The sequence below is a fragment of the Leucopleurus acutus genome, assembly GCF_964270905.1.
Source record: "Leucopleurus acutus genome assembly, chromosome: 20".
Lineage (NCBI taxonomy): Eukaryota > Metazoa > Chordata > Mammalia > Artiodactyla > Delphinidae > Leucopleurus > Leucopleurus acutus.
In genome coordinates, this window is record NC_139162.1 from 53,646,768 (window position 1) to 53,657,858 (window position 11,091).

An 11,091-nucleotide genomic window follows, 5' to 3' on the forward strand; every position below is an offset into this window, starting at 1 on the left:
ATTGTGGCAGCTTAGGTCATGGCTACAGTCTGGTCATCATGTAGTTCGCTTCTGCCACCTGGTGGGGCTTTCGGTATCTATAAGACAGCTCCCAGGATACGGCTCAGAATGTTACCTGTAGCCCTTCAGGAGGAACTAAAGGTCCTTGACTGTGCTTAATGACTAAACTATTATTATTTGGTCTCCTTCGACTGTCTTCCTTTGTTTCTGCATTTTCTCACTTCTCTGAATAAACTTATTATCTGGCTAAAGTCTTTCCACAGACAAAAGGCAGGTGGAGGACATGGCGGGCATAAACCATAGGGTCCTGCCTCATTTCAAGCAGGGGCTACTTACCCAGAGCTTGCTGTGACAAGGGAGTTGGCCACCAGCAAGTACGTTCTGGCAGACACTCAAAGGCAGACAGAGGAGTGGGGAAGATTCATAGAGGAGAAAAGAGAAGGCTTCAGGTGTGCTCTGATTGGGGCTGTGGACCTGGGGGGCTGCGTAGAAGTGGCGCATGCTCTGTGATTGGTTGGGGGTACATATCTGGCTTGTTGTGATTGTTTCTAACTTGGGAGCAGGGACAAAAACTAGGGAAACTGCCATCAAGTTCTGTCCGTCTGGGGCTGATTGATACAGGGGTTGTTGTTTAGCTTCCTGAAAGGTTGCCAGAGATACGGTCTGACTTTCTACAAGTCTGACTTGTTGATAGCAGGCTGGCCTCATGGGCTGGTTTCTGTAGATGATGGGTTGGTTTCCTGGGCTTGGTGCTGCCCATTGTGCGTTAAGGTTCTATTCTGACCTATGGTCTGAGGTCATCCATTGGTGTATTCAGACTCTCACAGTGTTGTAGAACAAACTCCACATTCCAGAAGAGCTGCAACATCATCTCAGGCAAGGACCTACACGCTTATGTTTTCAAAACAAATCAGTTACCTTCTTGAAAGTCTAAACAGAAGAGGCAGGACTAATCTGGTGGTTGAGCCAAAGAACAGGCTAAAATTTCTCTGCCTGGGCTTCCCTGGTGGTGCAGTGGTGAAGAACCTGCCTGCCAATGCAGGGGACACATGTTCGAGCCCTGGTCCGGGAAGATCCCATGTGCCGCAGAGCAACTAAGCCTGTGCGCCCCAACTATTGAGCTTGCACTCTAGAGCCTGCAAGACACAACTACTGAGCCTGCGTGCCACAACTACTGAAGCCCGTGCACCTGGAGCCCGTGCTCCATGACAAGAGAAGCCACCACAATAAGCCCACGCACTGCAACGAAGAGTAGCCCCTGCTCACCGCAACTAGAGAAAAGCCTGCACGCAGCAATGAAGACCCAACACAGCCAAAAATAAATAAATAATTTTTTTCTTTTTTTTTTTTTGCGGTACGCGGGCCTCTCACTGTTGTGGCTTCTCCCGTTGCGGAGCACAGGCTCCAGACGCGCAGGCTCAGCGGCCATGGCTCACGGGCCCAGCCGCTCCGTGGCATGTGGGATCTTCCCGGACCAGGGCACAAACCCGTGTCCCCTGCGTTGGCAGGCGGACTCTCAACCACTGCGCCACCAGGGAAGCCCTAAATAAATAAATTTTTTAAAATTTCTCTGCCTAATTAAATTATGTGAAGCCTAAGATTATGGCTTAGGGAAAAAAGGCTGGGCAGCGTTGGTCTCAGTGGCAATGGATGGTGGGGACAGGAGCTCATCTTCTTTCACGAGAGATGAGGTCCCAGCAGCATGGTGACAGGAGACTCACAGCTGGTATGGGGCTTCATGGCGTGGAGATGAACAGTGGGGATTAATATCCCATTTAAGTTGCTTCATTTTTTGTGGGGTCATTCCCTGCTGCAGTCCCCAAACTTTAAGTATGTTACACATAATCCCATTGGACTCATAGTGCTGGAGAATGCAAGAAAGAAGTTTTTGTTCCCATATTGGGAGAAAGGACATGGCTGCAGATGATAATTAGGAGAATGATGTCATCCATAGAAATCCTCTCAAATAAGATGCAGGGCTGGCAGTCTTGCATTTCCTGTACTTTTTTGGCATGGGAACTTCAGTTATATTCTCCCGATATTAAAATCCTGGAGGGGGGTTGAGAGTCCGCCTGGTGGCGCAGTGGTTGAGAGTCCGCCTGCCGATGCAGGGGACACGGGTTTGCGCCCCGGTCCGGGAAGATCCCACATGCCGCGGAGTGGCTGGGCCCGTGAGCCATGGCCGCTGAGCCTGCACGTCCGGAGCCTGTGCTCCGCAACGGGAGAGGCCACAACAGTGAGAGGCCCGCGTACCGCAAAAAATAAATAAATAATAAATTAAAAATAAATAATAAAATCCTGGAGGGCTGCAAGATTTGGAGGACCTCGTTTCGTACCATGCATGATGTTAAAATCCCTGAGGATATCGATCTGTAATACGACAATTTGGACATAATTGAAGGAGGACAGAAGGAGAACCAAGAACAAAGGCATAAGCACTGTCTGAGGACATGGTATGATGTAGTGAAGTTAAAGAGTGGGGAGAAAATTATGCAGGGCTCCATTTAGCAAGGATGTCAACCGTGGGAAAGATGGCATCCACACTCGAGCAGCAATGACTCCAGGGCTGAGGAAAAAACGGGGCACCTGTGAAGACCTAGCTCTGATTTGGCTTCTGGTGAACAGGCAAGGTCTATCTCGTATTTGTGTTTCATTTGGCTGAAACAGTTTGGAAACATTTTAACTAAAAAACGTAGAATATTTAAACATTGGGAAATAGCTCACCATAACATGAAAGCCTTCTTGAAAAAATCGGAAGGTCTGATATTCTCACAGAGTAGCCATCAGCCGAGGCTGAACAATAAATGATCTCCTTTACTTTGCTCTACTCCCCACCATGCACTATTGCCTCCCTCCACTAAAGCCAAATCCAGGTACCATTTGTCAGAACACGTGCCCAGTTGTCTTCCTTACACTAGTCTACTTCACTCATTTACCATAGCTGTCTTGTCCACGTAGAGATTTGATCTGGGAGGCCCTAAACCTACCAAACAAAAATCCCACAAGCTGTAAGGTGTCTCTAACTGGATTTAGCCAAGGTCAAGCACTCCTTGAGAAAGGGGAAGAAACCAAAGTTCAAGGGCTCCCCCTGCTGGACTTGAGGAACTTAGCACTTTTAACATATTTCAGAGGTTAAGTTTAGGGAAACCATGTTCCCAACGTGCAGATGTGATAGGCCCAGCCTCCAACAAAAAGATGACACACACACAGAAAGAGAACAAAAATGACATAGCATAGAGGACTTCTGGTTTCAGTCCTAACATTAAAATTGATTGGAAGTTGTCAATCTCATTCTTACAATGAGAAAAATGTGAACAAACTGGGAATCAGTGATTTTTCTCAGACCCATCAGAGAACTGAGATCACAGAGCAAGCCACCACCCTGAATTCTAGAGAGACTGGAAAATCCAGACAGTTACAACTGAGATCTTTCTCTTCACTTTCTGCTCAGCTTTGCTGTGAACCTAAAACTGCTCTAAGAAACTGTCTATTATAACAACACCACTACTACGGTCTAAAGAGACAAACCAAGCAACAGAACAAGACTCTGAAATGACCCAGATGTTGAAATGATCACACAGGGGATTTTAAATAGCCATTATTACTATGTTAAAAGTTCTAACAGAAAAAAAAAAATAGACAACATGCAAAAACAGATGGTAATGCAGCAGAGAGATGGAAGCTCTAAGATAGAATCAAAATGAAATGCTAGGAATCAATAACACCGTTAACAGAAATGAAGAATTCCTGGTCTGTCTGACTGACAGCAAAGTAATGCCTCCCCTGCAACACTGAGACGTGGGTGCAGGAGAGAAAATCCCTCAGCTCCTCGGGTCCTGGCTTGGGGAAGTATTGACTTTTTGAAAATATTGAATATTCTAATTCATGAGCACGCTATATCTCTTATTTAGGGTTTCTTTAATTTCTCTCAGCAACATTTTCCAGTCTTCAGAGTAACAGCCTTGAAACTATTTGTTAGTTTTACTTTTAGGTATGTTGTGGATTTTCATTCTTTTTCAAAAGATACTGTATTTTTAATTTAATTTTCTGCTGTTGCTAATATGGATATAGAAGTTATTTCTGTGTATTGATTTTGGTTACAGCTACTCTGCTAAATTACCTACTAATTCCAATAGTTCGCTCGTATATGTTGTTTGTTTGTTTTGGTTTTTGGCCACGGCACGCAGCTTGAGGGACCTTAGTTCCCCGCCCAGGGACTGAACCCGGGCCCATGGCAGTGAAAGCTCAGAGTGCTAACCACTGGACAGCCAGGGAGTTCCCTCACTTCCATACTTTGTGTTTTCTCTGTACACTGTCTTGCCATTGGAAACAATGATGTCTTGCTTCTCTCTTTCCAATCACTATGTCTTTTATTCCTTTTCCTGTTTCACTGCACCCTCTAGTAATTTCATTACAATGTTGAATAAAAGTGGTTGGAATAGACATCCTTGTCTTTTTCTTGACCTTAGAGTAAAAGTGTTCAGTATTTCACTATTTAATGTAACTGAAAGCCCATGTTACATAAGTACAGTGAATCCAGGGCTACTCACCAAAAAAAATTCTAGATCATAGTTTGTATTTAGTTTACATACACGTTTTAAAAACTGTTTTAATTCATCAGTCACAGTTTAACACTTGGAGATATCTCGCAACAGTCTGAATGGCTAACGTCTCTTGAAAAATTTAAATATCTGGCATTCCCAAGCGACAGAAATCAGCTGGGGCTGAGTGGGAGCTGCCCAGTTTTATTTTGCCACATTCTCCCCTGCTGTGGTCTCCCCTGCACGGAGGCCAGAGTTCAGGTACCATTTGTCAGTATACTTGTCCTGTTGTTTTTCTAACCCCAGGCCTCCTGCACTCACTTTTTTAATATATATTTTAAAATTTCTTTATTTTCTTTATTTTTTTCCCGCTGCGTCTGGTCTTCGTTGCAGCCCGCGGGCTTCTCTCTAGTTGTGGCTTTTGGGTTTTCTCTCTCTAGTTGTGGTGCCCGGGCTCCAGAGCTCATGGGCTCTGCAGTTTTTGTGGCACGCAGGCACGCGGGCTTGCGGACTCTCTCGTTGAAGGCGTGTGAGCTCAGTAGATGTGGTGCGCGGGCTTAGTTGCCCCGTGGCATGTGGGATCTTAGTTCCCTGACCAGGGATCGAACCAGCATCCCCAGCACTGGAAGGCGGATTCTTTACTACTGGACCACCAAGGAAGTCCCTGCACTCACTTTTATACCTGCTTTTCTACTGTGGGGACTTAATTTTGTATCTCCTGGGAAAATAGATGCACTGACCCATCAAACAAAACTTCCTCCAGCCAGAGGCTTACTCTCTAACTTCATTCCTCAAGAGTGGATTTGCTCAAGCTGAGGTAGGAAAACAATCAAACCGCCCCCTGCTGGACAAGGCTCACTCAGCAAGCTTGACTGGTAAATTCAAGGAGAGACCAAGATCTCCAATTTCTTCCAAAACCCTTTTGACAAAATTCTTTAGAAATTTATTTTATTGAGGTATAGTTGATTTACAATGTTGTGTTAATTTCTACTGTAAAGTGATTCAGTTATACATATATATATTCATATATATTCAGTTATACATATATATACATTCTGTTTCCTATTCTTTTCCATTACGGTTTATCACAGGATACTGAATGTAGTTCCCTGTGCTATCCAGTAGGACCTTGTTGGTTATCCATTCTGTACATAATAGTTTGCATCTGCTACTCCCAAACTCCCGATTCATCTTTCCCCCACCCTCTCTCCACTTTTTACAAATAATAAAATATAAAAGGAATATAGCATGAAAAAATTAGAGAGTATTTTAATTGATTAACTGTATCAAACAAAAAATGGTAGGCTGTAGCAGGTTCCCACTTATTGGAAATTAAAGAAAATTTTCTTTTTAGATATAAGCAATGATAAGACACCAAAATCAAAACAGAACTAGAAAACCTAGGGGAAATAATTAAGGAAAAACAATGACAATTAAAAATTGAAATGGACTTAGGAGAATAAAATACAGTATTTGGCACACAGAAAATAAAAACCAGTGGCGTAGACTCCAGGGTTGGGACAATCACACAGGATGCGGGGGAACGAGCCAAGCGTGAAAATGATGAGAAGACAGGGGATAGCTCTGGAGGAACATAATTACTCGGAGAATTCTTTGTTCGGTTCATTGTTAATAACTAGAAAATTGGGGATAAATGGATGATTTTTCAGGAACATGTAAATTTCAAAAATTCTCAAGAAGAGATGAACATATTAAATAAATTAGTAACTATAAGATGAACTGACAGAATCATTAAATTATTTCAAACTAGCTACAAACAGACAATGCTGATTCAATGTAAACTAAAGATAAAAATGAAAAGTTGGGGACTTCCCTGGCGGTCCAGTGCTTAAGAACCTGTGCTTCCACTGCAGAGGGCGCCAATTCCAGCCCTGGTAGGGGAACTAAGCTCCCACATGCCGCAAGGCACAGCCAAGAAAAGAAAGAAAGAAAGAGAGAAAGAGACAGAGAGAGAGTGAGAGAGAGAGAGGGAGAGAGAGAGGGAGAGAGAGGGAGAGAGGGAGGGAGGGAGGGAGGGAGGAAGAAAGAAAGAAAGAAAAAAGGAAGAAACAAAGAAAGAAAGAAAAGAAAGAAAGGTTTCCCAATGATCTGTATAGAGCCAGCATCATGAAATATAAAAACCTAATATGGTAACATGAAAAGCGTTAACTACAGATGAATCTCCCTTTTGAACATTGATGGGGAAATTCCAAAATAGATAACTAGCAGTAGAAAACTCCAGTAAATTAAAAATATATACCGTGGGGAGTTCCCTGGTGGCCTAGTGGTTAGAATTCCGGGCTTTCACTGCAGAGGCCCAGGTTCAGTGCCTGGTCAGGGAACTGAAATCCCGCAAGCTGTGGGATCACACACACACACACACACACACACACACACACACACACACACATATATATATATATCATGGCTAAATGGATATTACCTAGGAATACTGACATGATTGAATATTTGAATATCTATTAAAATAAATTTTCATTTAAATAGATCAAAGGAGGCTATGCATATCACTGTGTTACATGCTGAAAGGGAGCTATTAAAATTCAGGTATCATCTGCAACAAAAATCCCCTTATATAGAATTATTTTCTTAATCTAGAATTCTATTTACCTACCTACCTATCAAGTCACATAAAACCAAAAACAAGCTAAATGCTTCTATGTAAAACACCGTATTGGCCTACCCTGGGATTTCTCTTTTCAGTCTTTACTCATTTCCAAAGCAACCTCATCTAGTCCGAAGGCTTTAAATACTATCAAATATTGACAACTCCCAAATGTATATCTATGTATATCTTCATCCTAGCCCTCTTTGCAGAGCTCCAGACTTATAATTTTTTTTTTTTTTTGGCTATGTTGGGTCTTCATTGCTACATGCGAGCTTTCTCTAGCTGCAGCGAGTGGGGGCTATGTGGTGCACGGACCTCTCATTGCGGTGGCTTCTCTTTGTTGCAGAGCACAGGCTCTAGGCACATGGGCTTCAGTAGTTGTGGTTCGCAGGCTCTAGAGCGCAGGCTCAGTAGTTGCGGCTCACAGGATTAGTTGCTCCACGGCATGTGGGATCTTCCCAGACCAGGGCTCGAACCCGTGTCCCCTGAATTGTCAGGCAGATTCTTCTTTTGCGGTATACGGGCCTCTCACTGTTGTGGCCTCTCTCGTTGTGGAGCACAGGCTCCGGACGCGCAGGCTCAGCGGCCATGATTCACGGGCCCAGCCGCTCCGCGGCATGTGGGATCTTCCCGGACCGGGGCACGAACCCGTGTCCCCTGCATCGGCAGGCGGACTCTCAACCACTGCGCCACCAGGGAAGCCCTTTGGCAGGCGGATTCTTAGCCACTGGACCGCCAGGGAAGTCCCTGTAGATGTATTTCTGATGTATTTGTGGGGGGAGGTGAGCTCTACATCCTACTACTCTGCCATCTTGATTCTCCCCCCACTTCTCTTCCTCTTCTGATCAGTAGAGCTCAGGTGTGGCAGAGCAAGATAGATACCTGTGCAGAGAGGTGACCTGAAGTGCAGTGTCTCAAACAGAGTGAGGAGAGTGTCTACCCAAGAATATCAGAGAGAAATGTCAGAACCTCACCTAGGCGAGGAGGGCATTTGCGTGTTGAGAGCGTCAGGGTTGGGTGGGGACATCCCAGTAGGGGAAGGGAAGCCAAGCAGGATAAGGACCACTGCACTGGGAAGGAATAGTGGCTGAGATGGGGAACTAGTTACACTCAGAGGAACTAATCAAGGGAATTCCCTGGTGGTCCAGTGGTTAGGACTCTGCGCTTCCACTGCAGGGAGCACAGGTTCAACCCCTGGTCGGGGAACTAAGATCCCACATGCCATGCGGCAGCCAAAAAAAGAAAAAGAAAAAAAAAAAAAAAGAGGAACTAATCAAATAAGTAAACACATTATGGCTAAGGGGAACAGATTTCCCTTTCTCAGGGAAGGGATTTACACATATGGGAAGGCAGAAAACCAGAATGACCCAAGTGGTATTGGGTAGGAACTAGAGGTAAAGGAGTGAACTCATGAATTTCAATATGTGTTTTATGAATAGATTAATGAATGTGTGCAGACGAGAGACTATTTCCAACTAAGTCAGGAACGAGACAATAAGCTCCCACTGACTGTCACAATTATTATTTAACATTCTAACTGTGGGGTTCTTGGTTGTGAAGGAAACCAATTTGGGTTAACTTAAGCAAAAAGGGAATTCATTCATAGGACATTGGGCAGCTGACAGATAGGATGAGAAAGCTTTAGTTCCAAGTTTAGAAAATGGGTCAAAACCCAAGGAAACAATGGAAGGAGAATCATCGCCAAGTTTGCCGAGGGACAGCCTCGTTCAGTGCCAAGGCCATCAGAGGGAGCACAGGACCCTTCATGATGTCTTTATACACTCTCAGTTCATTCAGACATGTGCACACTAGCCACTAGTTTCAGGGAAAGCAAGTATCTAGCCTTCAAGTCCTTGGTGGTGGGAAGTAGAACCTCCCCCAACGATGGAATTCCCAAACAGAGAAATATAGTTCAGCTCCTCAGTGCAAACTATATTTGCACACCCTCGTTGTTCTGAGAGTGCTAGCTAAATGCAATTATAAAACAGAAGCAAATAAGAGGTTTAAATACTGGGAAGGATGTATCCTTATTATTTGCAATTAGTGTGATTATATACTTAGAACATTCAAAAAGTAACTGGAAATCTATTAGAAGCATAGGATGACGCATTAAGGTGTCAAGTTATACCACAGTTTTTCAACTTCAACACTATTGATATTTGAAACTGGACAATCCCTTGTTCTGGGGGGGGGAGAGGGAAAATGTCTTGTAGGATATTTTGCAGCATCTGTCTTCCACTCACTAGATGCCAGTAGCATCCCTCTCCCCGACTCAGTAAGGACAAGCAAAAATGTCTCCAGACTTTGACAAACGTCCCCTGGAGGGAGAACAAAATCACTCCCATTTGCATCCGATTAATTAATTTATAAAAGTCAATAACTTTCATCCATTAAAAAAGGACCAATGGAAAATTCTTTTTGTTCTATCTGGAGTGACATTGTGTATGGTGTGAGATAGGGATCTAATTTTACTTGTTTCTTCATCAGATCTTGATTAGTGTATATAGCTTATATCTTGCCAAGTCAAAGAACTTGATAATGAGTTGTGTTTTTCTGTAAATTCTCTGGGGTTTTCTAGGTAGGGGATCCTATCATCTGTAAAAGATGACAATCTTGTATTTTCATTTCTCACTTATACACTGCTTGTTTCAATTTCCTGTCTAGCTTCCTTCCCTGGTACTTCAGGAGCAATTATAATTGTGTTAATAGAGAGACTCTGCCCCAGTGTTCATAGTAGCACTATTTACAATAGCCAACACGTGGAAGCAACATAAGTGTCCATCGACAGATAAATGGATAAAGATGTGGTATACACACACACACACACACACACACACACACACACACACACACACACACACACAATGGAATACTACTCAGGCATAAAAAAGAATGAAATAATGCCATTTGCAGCAACATGGATGGACCTAGAGATTATTATACTAAGTGAAGTGAGTCAGACAGAGAAAGACAAGTATCATGTGATATCGCTTACATGTGGAATCTAAAAAAGTGATACAAATGAATTTATTTACAAAACGGAAAGAGACCCATAGACATAGAAAACAAACTCATAGTTACCAAAGGGGAAAGGGGAGGGATAAATTAGGGGGGTGGGATTAACACATACACACCCCTATATATAAACTTGATAAACAACAAGGACCTACTGTATAGCACGGGGAACTGAATTCAATACTTTGTAATAACCTATGACGGAAAAGATATAATTGAATCACTGTGCTGTACACCTGAAACTAACACGACATTGTAAATTGACTATACTTCAATAAAATTTAAAAAATAAAAATAGGGGCTTCCCTGGTGGCGCAGTGGTTGAGAGTCCGCCTGCCGATGCAGGGGACACAGGTTCTTTCCCCGGTCCGGGAGGATCCCCCATGCCGAGGAGCCATGGCCGCTGAGCCTGCACGTCCGGAGCCTGTGCTCCGCAATGGGACAGGCCACAACGGTAAGAGGCCCGCGTACCGCAGAAAAATATATAATAATAATTTTAAAAAATAGGGACTTCCCTGGCGGTCCAGTGCTTAAGACTCCGCATTCCCAGTGCAGGGGACACAGGTTCAAATCCCTGGTCAGGGAACTAAGACCCCACATGCCGCATGGCGCAGCCAAAAAAATGAAATAAAATAAAGTAAATTTAAACAAATTTTAAAAATAAAATACAATAAAAATGAAAATAAAACTTTTTCAAAAGATGAAAAATAAAATCTTAGATTCTAATCAGCTCTGTTGGGGGACCACACATGAATGAATGTTCTGTTCGGCCTGTATTGGGTCACATGCCCAAGCTATGTGTTTTGGGGGAGGGAGGAAGGGCGTTTTGCTAGAATATTCTTGTTAGAGTCACCTGGAGTGGTTGTCTCACAGGAAAGACAGGCTCTATTACCAGAGGAAGGGGAAGTG